General features: G+C 38.2%; 1 protein-coding gene across 1 annotated transcript in view; it reads left to right on the top strand.

The window, feature by feature from the left end:
- Positions 1–17,299, top strand: part of LOC131316425 (putative late blight resistance protein homolog R1B-23) — a 113,511-nt gene that overhangs the window by 44,481 nt on the left and 51,731 nt on the right. The gene's annotated exons all lie outside the window — the stretch shown is intronic.

The following is a 17,299-nucleotide window of genomic DNA, read 5'->3' as shown; positions in this document are numbered from 1 at the left end:
TCCACTTTTGTGTTTCTTCCACAAGCTAAACATACACGGATGAAGGAAACTCCTAGTTTTCAATCGTCTAATGAGTTAAAGACTCTTGCATTATTGACGCTTTGTTTACTGTCATTGGAGAGCATTCTTGAAAGCCATCGAAGAATTGACATCCCTCGATCTTAAAGGTGTACCTACTGGCTGAGAAGAGTGCATCGGGCATAGGAGTATTGTGGGGAATCTTCCTAACTGGAATCCTTTCTCAGCAAATGCCTTCTGATCACCATCAACATTGAACGTTTTCACCTTTTTGTTCTAAAAAACTGACATTGAACTTTTTCACCTTCACACTTGACCTTGCTAGCTTCTCAACCCATATTATATATGATCCTTCCAGCGCCTACTCTTAGGGGGAATGTTCGTTAGCATAATGCCATAATCAAAATAACCGCACCACATCTCACCTTGATCTGCCCAGATCATTTTATTGGAAAAAAGTTCACCTGGCAAAAGGGGCACCAAGGTCCATAAAGAAAGAGGCTCTCTCCAGTCCTTCTGTTTCATCAAATTCCCTATCCCAACACTACTAGGATTCACAACACTTTGGGATTCAAACTATTTCAGCATTTCAGCTTACCCCATTTCCATTCCAATTGAATCGTCCAATATTTTTTTCCTTCATAGTGGGGCCACATTCCTTAGCCTTGGAATCCTCCCCCCAACCTCATGTTGCCCAAGTATGACCTGTCTTGTACACAGCTCACACCCAAGTGAGATTTACCCTTGTCAGTACAACGAATTAACGGGGCTTGTCTGTTGCTCTAAGAGAGTTCCAAATGCAACTCATAGCCCTCTACATTAACCATAGGGTTCCACTTCACTGAGCTACCAAACTCACCATCCGTTCTAAATAAGAAAAGTGGCATCCTTAGCTTTATGCTGTGATTGAAATCATAGCTTGACAGCATACCAACCGAGAGTAATGACAGTACTGGTAGGAGAACCAAAGAACTTCTGACTATCTAGTTAATAAATCACATATCAATTCAAGTCAAACATTGAATAATCCCATCATTCAAGTTTTCAAGAAGTTACATTGAAGAATCACAATTTACCATGTGTAAAGTCTTCCTTCGACAAAGAAAAAGTCTTCATGCAAATGAAAATTTTCTTCCAAACACAACGAATCTTTGAACAAAAATAACCACATGCATTCTTGGAGATCACTTTATCGAAATAATCATAACCGATAAAGTTGTTGTCATGTTTCATTACAATCATCTAAACTATGATCAAAGAGAGATTCACCAATTCGGTTATTTCAAAGGTGGAGGGCACATTTGGAAACTAAGAGTCTAGGAAAACCTATTGAGCATGTCGGATTAGGATTCAAAGAGGTATTTTCAACAAGTAAAAGGACAATGCAATTTTTCACTTTGGTGCCGTTTCGGGAGGAGGTGCTCCCCCAAAAAAAACTCTAAGGCACCTATCGGCTGGGAGAAAGTTATAGGGGATTTGACTCCTAATCAACTATTTTACGTTTTCACCATTTGATTTCAGTACATTTGGAGCTCTAATATGTACTACATCTTCAAATCATCTTTGCCAAACCATCGATAAGCCAAAAGAACTGAAAGGACCTTTCGTCAAACAGTTTGTATGCAGAAATTATAGTCGACATAGTGGGCGAGATTGATGGACTGTGTCTTTGGAAGGGAGAAGGGGAAAGTGATAGCAATCAAAGGTAAGGAGGAAAGTCGAATACCTGTTTTGGGCTTCTGTTTGAATACACTTGGGTTCATTTAACTGAACAGTTTAATTCTTTTTTTTTTTTTTGCGTCGATCATTGAAATACTCCCATCTTTGGCTCTATACTTGTACCGTTGGATCATTTATATAGGTGTGGGATCAAATGCAACCACCTTCTATGCCTTTGGCTCTGCTTCTTTCACCTCGGAAGTGTTAAAATTAATGCATTGTCTTTGTATTTTATTTGGACCAAGTTTATGTTTGTAAGTGGGCCAAGTATTATTGTGTATTGGGCTAGTAACTTTTGTCTTGTTATGGGGCCCATTGTTAGGGTAAGCCCAAGTCTATTAAATATGTAATGCCCTAGTATTTAAAGTGTGTGTGGGTAATGAAAAAAGTGAGAAGCAGCTCACAATTGAGCTGCCCCCTTTTTCTATTCCAGAGCCTTACCTCTCTCCTGCTCTGTTTTCCATTTCTGCCGTGTAAAAACCAGCCCCCATTTCTTCCATTTTCTTGTTTCTTTTCCACTAAAAATCAAGGTTTGGCTAGGAATATGCCAACATAAGTGGTATCAGAGCATTGGTGGATCAAATCAACTTGGGAGTGAAGATTTTTGAAGGGGAAACAAAACCCTAGAAAGTCTACCACTTTCTTTTCCACTTGTCAATGGAGAATACTATGATTTTTGGTGTGTGAAGATGAAGACCCAACTCATGTCAAATGATGTTTGGGAATATGTTCAAGATGGGTTTGAAGATTATGAAGGTGTGGAGGTGGCTTTGTCAAATGGGCAAAAGAAACAATTGAAGGTGGATAATACGATGAATGCAAAAGCTCTCTCCATGATTCAACAAGGTATTTCCGACAACCTCTTTCCTAGAATCATCAATGAAACCAAAGCCAAGAAAGCATGAGATATTCTTTACAATGAGTATAGAGGCAATTTGAAGGTAAAAACCATCAAACTTCAATTTTTGAGAAGAGATTATGAGAATTTGAAAATGAAGGAAGTGAATTCTTGAATGATTATTTTTCTAGACTTATAGATGTTGTGAATCAAATGAAAACATATGGAGAGGATGTTGCTACTCAAAAAATTGTTGAGAAAATCTTGATTAATTTGCCAAAGAAGTATGATCCCATTGTTGCCGTTATTGAAAATACTCAAGATTTAGCCACTTTGAGTGTCGAAGAATTGATGGGTTCCCTTAAGACATTTGAGCAAAGATTGAATAGGCAATCCGAAAAGTCAATTGAGAGTGCCTTTCAATCTAAGCTTAATGTTAGTACCCCAAAGCCCCATGGGAAATGATCTTCTTCAAGTCATAATCAATCTAGAGGGCAATTTTCAAGTGGTGGAAATTTTGAACGAGGAAGAGATGGAAATGATAGAGGAAGGAACAATTTTCAAAGTGAAAACAATTTTCAAGCAAGGGGGAATGATAAGTCCACTCAACCAAGGTGTGGAATTTGTAAAAGAGGTAGTCATGTTGATAAAGATTGTTGGTTTTGAGGGAAGCCACAATATTTCAATTGCAACAAATTTGGGCATGTCAAAAAGGATTGCCGAGTCACAAACAATCAACAAGCTAATTACTCCGAATAGCAAGAAGGTGGAGGGTGCATGTTTTATGCTTGTCAAGCAGCTTCCGAGCAAAAGAATGATGTGTGGTTCCTTGATAGTGGTTGTAGTAACCACATGACCGGAGATGAGAATATCTTTGTGAAGATTGATACTTCCTCCAATTCTCAAGTAAAGATGGGGAATGGTGCCTAAGTCCAAGCAAAGGGAAAGGGTACTATTGCCGTGGAGACAAAGAAGGGTACAAGGAATATCTCGGATGTGCTACTTGTTCCGGATTTGGAGCAAAACTTGTTGAGTGTTGGACAACTTATAGAGCATGGGTACACCGTTCAATTTGAAGGAGACTCTTGCAAGATTTATGACAAAGGGGGGAGAAATCAAGTTGTAGCAAAAGTCAAGATGGAGAAGAATAGAAGCTTCCCTCTCACTTTTCGCTATTCCAAAAATGTTGCCTTGAAGGTGGATGTGCTAGATGACTCATGGCTTTGGCATAGAAGATTTGGGCACTTGAATTTCCAAAGCTTGAAGAACTTACAACAAAGGACCATAGTGTATGGCTTGCCAACTATTCATGAAGTCAAGCAAGTCTGTGAAGGTTGTGCACTTGGAAAGCATCACCGGGAGTCGTTTTCAAAAGACAGTGCATGGAGGGCTAAAGCACCATTGGAGCTTGTTCATACCGATGTGTGCGGGCCTATGGATATGCCATCTCATGGAGGTAACAAGTACTTTATCATTTTTATTGATGATTTTTCTAGAATGACATGGGTTTATTTCATGAGACAAAAATCTGATATTTTCTCAATCTTTAAAAAGTTTCAAAGTTCGTAGAAAGGTAAAGTGGCTATCTAATGAAAGTTTTGAGAGGTGATAGGGGTGACGAGTACACATCAAATGAATTCTATAAATTTTGTGAAGATATTGGCATGGAAAGACAACTAACGGTTGGGTACACTCCACAACAAAATGGAGTGACCAAGAGGAAGAATAGAACCATAGAAGAGATGTCAAAATCAATGCTACATGAGAAGGGATTGCCCAAGACTTTTTGGGGTGAAGCCATCTATACGGCGGTCTATTTGATGAATCGATGCCCAACAAAGGCCATTGAAAACATTACTCCATTTCAAGCTTGGAGTGGGAGAAAGCCATTCAAGTGACTTGAAAGTTTTTAGGTCCATTTGTTATGCTCATGTTCCAAAAGCAAAAAGGAGTAAGCTTGATGAAACTAGTCAAAAGTGTATCTTTGTGGGTTATAGCTCCCAATCAAAGGGCTATAGACTCTACAATTTAAGCACAAACAATGTGATTCTTTCTAGAGATGTTCTTTTTGATGAGAAGGCATATTGGGATTGGAATGGTAATGTGGTGCAAAACCAAGTCCCTTTCAATTATGAAGAACCGGAGAGTCAAGAAGATGAAGAATGCGATGATCTTGAAGCTCCAAATCAAACTCCTCCTACTTCTCCATCGAGCTCAAGTTCCTCATCTCCAAGTTCAACTCCAATAAGAATGAAAAGCCTTAGTGATGTGTATGTGAGTTGTAATTTTTGTGTTGTTGAACCGGAGACCTTTGAAGAAGCAATTAAGGAGGAAGATTGGAAGAAAGCTATGGAAGAGAAAATTCACGTCATCGAGAAGAACAAAACTTGGGAGTTGGTGGAGAGGCCAAAAGACAAAGAAGTTATTAGTGTGAAGTGGATTTTCAAAACAAAGATCAACCCCGATGATTCCATTCAAAAGCACAAAGTAAGACTTGTTGCAAAAGGATATTCTCAACAACCCGAAATTGATTTTCAAGAGACATTTGCACCGGTGGCTCAACATGACACAATTAAATCTCTTGTTGCCTTAGCAGCATCAAAGGGATGGTTCTTGTATCAACTTGATGTGAAATCGGCATTCTTAAATGGTGTCTTGGAGGAAGATGTGTTTGTTGGTCAAACTCAAGGTTTCATTGTCAAAGGCAAAGAACAAAAAGTGTACAAGTTGAAAAAGGCTTTATATGGGCTAAAGCAAGCACCCCAGGCATGGTATAGTGAGATTGACTCACACTTAAATGAAAGAGGATTTTAAAGAAGCAAAAGCGAGCCAACCTTGTACATCAAGAGGCAAGGTAACACCGGCATTCTCATTGTTTATATCTTGTTGATGATTTGGTTTTTACCGATAGTAATGTGAAAATGATTGAAGATTTTAAAAGAGACATGATGAAGAAGTATGAAATGAGTGATTTGGGTCTCTTTCATTATTTCTTGGGCATTGAGATTTATCAGAGCAAATAGGATATTTTCATTTGTTAAAGAAAGTATGCAAGAACTCTTCTTAAGAAGTTCAAGATGAGAGAATGCAAGCCTTGCAACTCCCTTGATTGTGAATGAGAAATTGTCAAAAGAAGATGGAAGCAAAAAGGTAGAGGAATCTCTTTATAGAAGCTTGGTTGGAAGCTTGTTGTACTTGACTATCACAAGGCCGGATATCATGTATTTTACAAGTATGTTATCCCGATTTATGCACAATGCAAGCCACACTCATTTTGGAGTGGCTAAGAGGGTCCTGAGATACTTGCATGGTACACTTGATTATGGCATTTTGTATGAGAAGAATGTTGATGCAAAATTGCTAGGATCTTGTGATAGTGATTGGGCTGTGGGTAGCGTGCCCTTCGGAATTTTCGGATTCCGAAACGCGAGGGCCCAGATAGAGGGAGCGCGAGCGGGGAAGCAAGCGCTCGCAAAATACAGAGTCGCCACTCGGGTTTGAAGGTCCGACACCCAAGGAACCGTATTTCGAAGCACTTGCCGCGCTGTTTGATTTGAAAAAGTTAAGGAACCAGTCCGTCATAACCATATCTGGGTTCGGGAGCCAGGTTACGAGAGGGGAAGGGTTTTATGGCACCCCTCTCGCCCAATCCGGAGATCGGTCTCTACTTAGGCATTTGCGAAAATGTTTGTTTGCAATTCTGTTTGATTAATCAATTTTTTAGCCAATTAGGGCGGGGGAACAGTTAATCGGGGATTAATACTGTAACATGTTTGCAGGATGTGATAGATAGCATGGATGAGCAGTTAGTATAGGATGAGAACAGACTGCTGTGGGAGTTTAAACAAACTGGGAGGCCCCTGTTTTGGAGTGACGTGCGTAAGAAGAAACCAGCATGCACTGAACGAGTCACTGCATGCTATTTACTCATGCGCGCACAACTCCAAGACACGCGCGCGCCGGTGAGCTCAAACCCACAGCTCTTATTCTCAAACCATCTGGGCTCTGGAAGGACCAGTGCACACCCAGGACAAACCACGCAGTTTATAGCAGCATAATATACAGTTTAAAGGAATGTTAAAGGCTAAAAAGCCCTACAAATTAATAAAACACCCCATAAACAGTGTGGGGACAAAATAATGGCCTAAAACTAAGCTACCCGTGCAAGGCCACGCACTGGTCAGAGGCACTCTGTCGCGCGATGGTTTCAGATTGGCGCGCGAGGATGCGCCCAGGCGCACTGTCGCGCGATGGTGCGAGTCCGGCGCGCGATGGTGCGCCCTGGCGCACTGTCGCGCGACGGAGCTAGTCTGGCGCGCGATGGTGCGCCCTGGCGCGGACCAGTATTTGGTTTACACATTTCTGGGTTCTGGGACATGCAGGTCCAGAATGATCCCAGGGGTACTCCAAAACAGAAGACATGCAAATTGAACTACGGCTAGCAATTTCTAACAAAGGAAAGCAGTAAACTGGTTTTTAACATGCTTAACAGAGTGATCTATACATAAAATAAAGCACAAAACAGTAGGACACCAATCCCCACGCGGTCCATCGCATGCAGCACCGAAGTGTCGCGCGCGAGAGTGGGACCATCGCGCGTTGGTTCCTACCTCGACGGTTTTTGAAACCTTGCTAGCTTTAGGACCAGGACTGGTATTGATTACCAGCCTTGGCCCTGCCAGCCCCCCTCAGAGATCAGAACAGAAAACAGAACAAAGGTAAGCTATACCTTCGGTTTTGAGTTTGAAAGGTGTTTGAACTTTGATGTTTGAAGGCTTGATTGAGGAGTTTGAGTGGTAGAAGCAAAGAACAAGCTTTGTTCTTGGATGGTTGAAGTGTGAAAATGGAGGGTTGTGAGTTTGGAAGAAAAGTACTAGAGCTTGTGCTTAACCTTTCATTTTTTTTGAACCCTTTGAATGAAAGACCCATGGGGGTATTTATAGAGAAGGATGGAGGTGAATCTGGTTGGTGTAATGAGAGGAGCTCAACCAGTCCACGAGGCTGGTTGAGGTTTGCTTGGTGGCTAAGCATCCCAGCTGATAAAGGTGATGGGGACAGCTTTGACCGTCGCACGATGGAGTGAGTGTGTCGCGCGATGGTGCGCCCTGGCGCATTGTCGCGCGATGGAGTGAGTCTGTCGCGCGATGGTGCGCCCTGGCACATTGTCGCGCGATGGAGTGAGTCAAGCGCGCGATGGTGCGCCCTGGTGCGGGATGGTTGCGCCCTGGCGCACATCGGTAGGGTTTTTGGTTTTTGAAGTGGCTTAGGCTAGGTTAGGTTCAAGGGTTTTTCAAACACTCAAAGCTCAAACACTCGACATACCCGGGGTGTTCTTGATCCATTTCATCATCGGAGAATCAAAAACCGTAAGTAAACTAATCTGGAAGCCCAGATTGGGGTGTCTACATGGGCCGGATGTGTTGATGATATGAAGAGCACTTCCGGATATGCTTTTTCTCTTGGTTCGGGTGTCTTCTCATGGGCATCTAAGAAACAACAAACCGTGGAAAAATCTACCGCCGAGGCCGAGTATGTATCGGCATCATTGGCAACCTCTCAAGCAATATGGCTAAGGAGGATTTTAGAGGATGTTGGTGAAACAATACTATAAAATGGTATAAAGATCACGGTCCAAAAATTAAAAAGATCTCACTTTTTGTAAAAGTGTAATAAAATGTTATGGACTATAGTTTTAATCTTAGTTATACGAAAAAACTGAGATGGAAAGATTTTTTAAATCTCAGTAATCTAAAAAGTGAGATTGTAATTTGAAGAATAGATCTCAGTCTCAAAAAACTGAGATTATATATGAAAGAATATATCTCGTTTCGAAAAATATTGAGATGAAAAGATTTTTTAATCTCAATAATCTAAAAGTGAGATTGTAACTTAAAGAATAGATCTCGTTTTTGAAAAACTGAGATTGTACATGAAAGAATATATCTCATTTCGAAAAAATTGAGATAAAAAGAACCTTTAATCTCAATCATCTAGAAACTGAGATCGTAAGTTAGAGAATACATCACATATTTTTTTTTTTAGACTTGAGATCAAAGCTCTTATATAGGAAAAGTTGAAAATCGCTTACCCCTTAATCGACTCCGCGCACAATACCCCTAAATAAATATCACTCTCAACCATTCTAAAAAAAATATTTCATCAAAAAATGGGGTACTTTTGGGGATGAAAATATACTTCGTCACCAAATGGGTACCTTTGGTGACAAAATTTATGAAGGTTGCGTTTCGTCGCCAAATGTATTTCGAGGATAACACTATGCTCAAAACTCCATTAATTGAGATAATTCAAATTGGATTTGAATAATAACACAAAGGGCTACAACTTTCACGTTTATCAAAATTTTTAATTTTAATATTTAAAGGTTCAAAATGATGTTTGAAATATATTTTATTGTTAAACGCATATGTTATATATTAAATATTTCAATTATATATTGAAAAGTGTGTATGGTGCAGTTGGTTGAAACTTCTATGCAAAACTCAAGAGACTTAGGTTCAAAACGCAGCAGGATAAATAAAGGGGGATTTTTTACCGTAGGAAAATGCCACTTTTAATCTCGGTTTTTTCAAAAACTGAGATTATTACTCTCTAAACTACCACGGTTTTATAATGAAACTGAGATGTTAAGCTATTAAAGGTCACGGATTTGTCATTTTTAATCACAATTTTTATGTTTTTAGTCACGGTTTTAATGAGTTTTAATCACGGTTTTTATCCTATGGTTAAAAGATAGGGACTTTTAGTTACACCTTGATAGACCACGGTTTTAAATGCGAGATTAAAAGTGAAAGATCACACCAAATGACCGAGGTCTTTATCTATTTTTGTAGTAGTGAAAAGCAAGGAGAAGCTACTCTAATTTTATGTGACAACAAATCCACAATTGCAATGACAAAGAATCCCGTCTACCATAGCCGTACCAAACACGTTGCGATAAAGCATCATTTCATTCGAGAGGCCGTGGAAGATGAAGAGATTCAACTCAAGTATTGTGCAACCGAAGACCAAGTGGCGGACATCTTCACCAAAGCTCTTTCAAAGGAAAAGTTCCAATATTTTAGAGAAATGTTGGGTGTCACAACAAAGCATTAAGGAGGAGGGTTAAAATTAATGCATTGTCTTTGTATTTTATTTGGACCAAGTTTATGTTTGTAATTGGGCCAAGTATTATTGTGTATTGGGCTAGTAACTTTTGTCTTGTTATGGGGCCCATTGTTAGGGTAAGCCCAAGTCTATTAAATATGTAATGCCCTAGTATTTAAAGTGTGTGTGGGTAATGAAAAACGTGAGAAGCAGCTGACAATTGAGCTGCCCCCCTTTTCTGTTCCAGAGCCTTAACTCTCTCCTGCTCTGTTTTCCATTACTGCCGCGTAAAAACCAGCCCCCATTTCTTCCATTTTCTTGTTTCTTTTCCACTAAAAATCAAGTTTTGGCTAGGAATATACCAATACGAAGGTGGTTCAGTTTCCTTTTTTGTTTTGATTCTTCCTTAGAAGTGGCTTCATTTTCATCAGTTGCTATGCTTAAGTCATGCTCCTTAAAAGGAAAAAGGATGCTACCTTTCTTACTTTGCTTCATGAAACTGGATGACCCTTTGTATTTGTACATGATTTTTTCTTTTGGAAATAAGGTAAAAGGATTGAGGAGGAAAATAGCATTTTAGTAGTATTTGTTGAAATGGATTCTGTAATTGTTGTTCAGTCATGAGTTAAAGCTAGGCCATTGCTTAAAAGTTGGTCTAATGGATAACCGAACTGTATGATGGAATGCATGAATGAAATATTGATTTGAGAGTAACGTGATTATGAATACAAACCGTGCTTGGAAGGTATTGGTGGTTCATTTTAATTGTGTTCATAACGTAATGCAAAAAAACCTGTAGATGTTTGGCAATTCTTATAGGATTTCAAAAAACCTGAGCTCCATTGTTATATAGATGTTTGTTCTTGATCCTGTCTCAAAACTCGGCTGTGACGTTGGCCTATAAATTATTCCGTCCATTTAGCCTTGGATCCTCGCGGAATTGACTACCTTGTTTTGCCATTCAACAACCAAAAAACACCGAAAGAAGCAGAGCATATTCTTTAAATAAAACAAATGCAACTTGACTTCTCATCAACAACGATTTAGTGCTTCTTCCAACATACTAAAAAGAAGTCATTGTCAATTTAACTTTGACAGTGGCAACAAATTGCCTATCCTGCTGATTTTAACAAATCAAATGAGCTTGTTCCCATAGAAACCATTGTTGGCGTACCAACATTCGTGGTCTCACCACAGGTCTTTCACTAAGGCTGATCACATCCAGCCGACCACTTGCTGAGCACTCCAGGCTGAAAGACAGTCTAGACAGAGCCGTGTACAGAAACTATATCCACAGGACCGAGGTCGAGCAATGTCACAGCCGAAGCTGAGTCGACCACTCTAGAGGCCGAATGATCCGTGATCTGAGGCCAAGTCGCGCACGACTGACCATGGCCAAAGCCGAACAATTTACCAATAAATCCGTTATCGAATCGCGCACGACTGACCAAGGCTGAAGCCAAACAATTTAGTCTAAAGCTGACGTTGTCAACTTTCTTGCATTCATTCCATAAGTACACCATATAACCTGTGGAAAAACAAACCTCCAAAGCTTTCACCAACCAAAGGTCAAATCTGATTTCTACAGAACCAATATCAGACCATAAAAAAACACGCACTGCCAAGAAGCAAAATATTACGGTCTAAAAATTTCCCTTTTTTCCTTTTCCGAACACAAAACTGTATACGAAACCAAAGATGTTCATTTACCCAAGTAAGCAGATCACGACGACGGTGCAATCAAGTGTGACTCCACCATAGCATGCGAAGAAAACTGATCTGCATCAAATCGTTAGAACCAAACAGAGTATGTTCTCCGAAAATCTGATCACCGATCATATGATGAAAATCTGTTTTAAGCTTGTTGGGAAAATTTACAGTATAATCAGAAAATCCAGAGAACAATTTCATTATGTACAATCTGAAAGATACAGATTATACGTACGCAGTGGTGGATCTAGGAATTTGACATAGTAGGGGCACTAATTTTTTTTGTAACCATAATATACGAGTTACAGTTAAGCATATTTACTCCAAAATAATTTTAGCATTCATGATAATTTAACAATTTTAAAGTATATATGTATTTTAATAACTAGTGGTTAGGCACGTGCGTTGCACGTGGTTTTTTTGCCTACATATAATCTTTAGTGTTTCGGTATTTTCTTCATTTTCTCCGCATATGAGGACCTTTGAAAGAACATGAACCAAACATGCATATGAATTTCACAAGTTGCCAATAGTTCTCTCTTGTAAAAATATTACATTGGGAAAACTATTGTTATTAGCATATGAAATCAAAATACATGGTTTGATGTAGAAGGAGAAACATATGCATAGGTAGAATTGTTGTTTTTAGAAAACGGGAAAAATAAAAAAAACAAATGTGTAGAATTGGTCCAAAAGTTGAACACACACACACACGAACACACACACACACACACACACACATATATATATATATATATATGTATATGCCACTGTAGTCTGGTTCCTCTTTTTTTTTTATTAGCTTTCTCTTCTTATTTATTGATGGTACATTGATTAAGGTTGTCAGCATGAATAAATAAATAAGTTTTTTTTATCAAATTTTATTACAATTATAAATAATCTATTTGGTAATGTGACCTTTGTGTCCCTCATATAGTTATTCCATAAGAATTTTGATAGTTTTTGAAGGTCCTTGCATTTTCACGAGCTAATGCTTCGGTCCAACATCCAAAAATGACCAAATTTTTGATATTTTCATACTTCGGTCATGAGCCAATGCTGTTTTCCATTTAAAATTACTATTAATAAGTTTTTGGGCTTTTTGCAACTCACAAAAAGTGGGATGGGGAGTTTAGTCTGATGTCTAAGACAGATGGTGAGATGGAAAAATGAAATAATAAAATATGATCTCTAGCTTCTTTTATGTTCGGATTTTTAATATGACTAATAAAATTGTATATTAGTGGTTAGAAACCGATTTCAAACTATCAAACTACATGAAAACAAGTTAGAGGAATAGAAACGTACTTGGCCAGTTTCAGGAATCCGTTAATTAGCAATTGAGGCTAATATTGGTAATATATCCTCAAAGCAATTTCGTCACCCAAACTGGTGCTCTTGGAATACTCGAACGATTGCCTCCCCGGGTTACTCAATTATCGATGAACAAAAGAAGCATTCCAATCTATCCGAGCGGTTTTACTCTCAAGAATCCGAAATGTGGTATGCGGTTGTGAGAAAAAAAATGTGAATGAAAAGAGAAGGCAGAGCCTATTTATAGGTAAGAAAGTGACCATACAAGTAAGGAAGCAACTGTACGGAACAGACACAAAGGTTAACGGCAAATTGATGCCTTTGGAATAGGCACAACTAATTGCATAAGATCTTTACCGTTGGGAACAAAATAAAATTAATTTTAACAGGTCGAAACCTGTTTCTTTGTTCCTTTTTCCTTATCTCCGATGAGGTGCGTCCTTTGGGAAGTCAGGGGATCTATTGGATTCCTTGTATTGTGTCGTTTGGGGAAGAGGCATAAGGTGGGTTAGGTATTAATTGAAAGTGGTAGAGGCATTTGTGGAAAGCAAAAAGTAGGAAACATCTTCATACATTTAAAAGAAGTAGTATAGATTAGCTACTTGGGCAAACTTGCGCACCTTGACTAAATGCATTAAAACAACATTATCACATGTTCATCATCTATTTTTCTATAAAAAATTAGTCTAGGGTCCACTATAGAGAACTTATAACCCAGTTAGATACTTCTAATGTTTGTAACCCCTCTAGTCCACTAATATAGTTTAGTAAGGCCTTAAGTTCATTTCTTTCAAAAAAGAAATTAAACCAAGACAAAAATACCCTCCTATATAAGCTGTCATATAGAGAGAAACCCTAGACCAAAAACAAATCTGGAGCACAGCCTCCTCTCTCCCCCTCTCTCTCCCCAATAACCTTATACGTCAAAGAATCCCCCTATAAACCACGTCCATCCCATTACGTCAAATGGGTTGATAGCTCTGCCACCACCACTTCCGGCGGGGTTGCCATCGTGAGCGGTGGGCAGACGCATGAGTGCTCAATAAGCCACAAGTGTTTTCCGACGAGGCAGGCGTTGGGAGGGCACAAGCGCCACCACTACGAGGGTGTCATTGGCGGAGGAAACAGCAAGGTGATGACGGCGACGGTGATCTCATTGGAAGGTGCGGGGTCCATGATCAGCCACCGTGATTTCGACAGCAGCATATACTACTGATGCTGAAAAATCAGGGTTCCCTAATAATTCATAAAAAACCCTAACAGTATGAATGTGAATCACAAGTAAAATTATCAGTAAAAACTTCGCAAAGCAATCAATCGCATAATGCAGAGATATACGTGTAAAACCCCAGAATGGATAAAAACCACGGGAAGGAATCAAATCACTATAACCATTGTGCAGTTACTGATATACCTATCCAAACGGTGTAAGTACTACCTACCGAGTCACACGTACACCACACCCAGTGATCTTGATCGCCAACGGCCTTGAGTCCACAAGCTCTCCAATAGACCTAACAGAAATCCCTTACGAATAGCTCTCACAAAAATAGCCTCCACTCTTTTTTCCTCCTTCTGCCGCTATACGCCTTCTTTATTTACTCCTTCTGCCGCTATACGCCTTCTTTATTTAATCTCAATACACGTTTTGTGTATGTGGCTGCACGGGCTTTCGATGACTGTCCCTTTTCTTTTTATAGTTGTGGTCAAACCCTAGGAGGAAAATAACAAGTCCAACCCTTATCTTTTTTCATGTTCATTTAAATGACAGAAGGTGCCGATTGATAACCCGATTGATCCGTCTTCGCCAAAATTCTTCTTTCTGTAGTTGACCTCCTTTTTTTATCCAATACGCTCCCTCGGAATTACAAATAAAGATACCTTCCACTTTAACCCTATACAGACACACTAGTCTATTAAAAAATAATAAAATTACAACTCGATATAAAATATGTGTTTTGTCGTACGGAATTGTCAATACAATTAAGACTTAGTAATTTGGTCCTTACAATCTTCCCGTTTGGCACTTCCATGGCAAAACACACTACAATGAAAACCTTACGAACTGAGATCGAGTTGTAGAGCACCTGCAAAACTAAACTCAATATCCAAACACATTAGAACAGTAGACAACTTACTCCCCCTTTCACCATTCTCCCCCTTTTTGACCTGGAGTGACAAAGGGTGAATAAGATAAACATTAAAGCAATAAATGCGAATTGAAAATAATTAAACAATTAGTGATCAATAGAAGCAGCCAAATAAAAAATGTAGACAAAGTGCGAATACTAGCATAAATAACATGATAGCTAAATTCAAGCAGAATGAAGAACTTACAGGCACGCAAAATTCAATAAAATAAAAATAAACTAAATGCTAAAAGAGAATAAAAAATGTGAAGATACGAGCATGAGATAGTTTAGCGTAAGTATTATATCATGAGATGAGATGAAAAAGACATCTAAATTTTAAGGCACCACTTAATGATATAACACCATGCAAGGCAGAAGGAATGCAATACACCATGATCATCAACATGAGGAGGAAAGTGTGTGTGTGCATCCATGACCAAAAAATTCAGCAACTCAAAATAGGGCCAAGATGTTCAAGTGCTTAGGTTTATCTAGTGACTTCCCCTCAACAAGATACACCTACAACTCACGGATAATTAATCACAAGCTCCCCCTTAACAACAGACTATTGTTTAACAAGAAATCAATAGAAATTCATACCGTATTTTTACTTCTACCCCACCGCTATTTGACGCGAATATTGAGAGTAAGAATACCTTATATCCAATGTTCGGTTACTAAGCAAATGGTTCAACATGGGTGCCTTCACAAGGTCTATCCATTTTTTGATGCGAACGCTGTAATGACCCGGATTTTCGACCCTATTTTTTTTATATATAATTCGCGTCAATATTACTAAGTCTAAATTATTATTTTTAATAATATTATTAAGTCTTATTTTTGTATGCAACAACTACATAGTTTTATGCATATATTTTTTTTCACACACATGCATGCACACTCTCTCCGTCTCTCCCTCTCCTACTCAGTCTCTACTTTCTCCCTGGCCATATAATCGTCCTTATCTCGTCCATCTCAAAGCCCAAGAGATAGAGTTTTACATATTTAAATACAATCTTATCACCCTCTTCAAAATTCCCCCATAAATACCCCACTACCTTGACCCATGAATTCACCACCACTCCCTCACGTTTCATTGAGTCAGAAAAGAGAGAAAATCGAGGCCAATTCAAGCTCCAATCTATGGAGTTTTAAAGAGAGAAAGTGAGAGAGAGAAAAGTGGGTTTCGTACCAAGACTCAACCAAAATTCAATTCGATCGTTCCAAACTCCTCCCACGACTCCTAGCATCACCAAACGTCGTCCAATTCAGTCCCAAAGGTTCCCTGTCATCAAACCCGAAGTTGTCTTCTCCAAATTCCAAGTTTCGATTTAAAATCAATTCGATCCAATTCAAAGTATTATAATCCCATCCAAACACTTCTCTAGTATATTAAGTGCTTTTATGCGTAACCCAATAGCCCAAATGGACCCATGCATCGAAAATCGTGAAGGGAAAAAAAAAAACGTTTCTGCCATATTCACCATTTTGATATTATTTTTGAGTCCGACACTTTAATTGCAATTATTTAGGTAGAAGATGACCCTTTTGATATTTATTTTACAATCTTTATGATATTAATATCATGAAAAACGACTGACTTGATATTATTTTCTTACAGTGTAATATCATCTTAGTATAAAAGGTTTTAGTTATATCAGTTCAATTTATCTGGTAATTTTAAATGTTTCGAAACAATTTTGCGACATCCTGAACCAGATTTTTGACCCCCGGACTATTTTTTCTAGACTTTTCACACCTCAAAGATCATACCTTGTTAATATCATATTTTTATTTATTTATTTATATATTTATTATTTATTTATTCGTTATCTTTCAAGATTTTACAAACGAAATTTTTTTGCAACCTTACGAACAATATTTTTAACACCCAAACTATTTTTTCTAGATTCCTCGCATCTCAAAGATGATATCTTGTTAAATTCATATTTTGCTAATTAATTAACTATTTATTATTATTATTACAATGTTTCCAAACGAAAATTCCTTGTGACGCTATAAACTATGTTTTTAATGCCCAAGTAATTTTTTTTATATTCTTTACATTACAATGATGAAATTTTGTTAACCTCAATATATTTTATTTGTTAGATTATTTATTATCCATTTATTTTACTTTCGATAACTTTTGTTAATATACGTATTTAAAGTAGTCTCACGGCCCTCAGAACCCAACTTTTGACACTCAACTGGTTGCATAGGACCTTTAGGACTCTTATTAAGGTCATGATAATTATTCTAATATTTTTATCTAATTAATGTATTTAATTAGTTTTTAATTAATCTAATTTCGTAGAATTAATTTAATAAGAGTTCAGAAAAAAATTTCTTTAAATTTCTTTAAAAACTCTTACTTCATTATTGACATCGTAGCCATACAAGATTAAGGGCAACGGCCCATCCATAAAAGTTGCGTGATTGCATTGCTTATTAACTGTTTTAA

Source organism: Rhododendron vialii, chromosome 2a, assembly GCF_030253575.1.
Source record: "Rhododendron vialii isolate Sample 1 chromosome 2a, ASM3025357v1".
NCBI lineage: Eukaryota > Viridiplantae > Streptophyta > Magnoliopsida > Ericales > Ericaceae > Rhododendron > Rhododendron vialii.
Note: the sequence above shows the minus strand (reverse complement) of the source record. Positions and strands in the feature narration are given on the sequence as shown.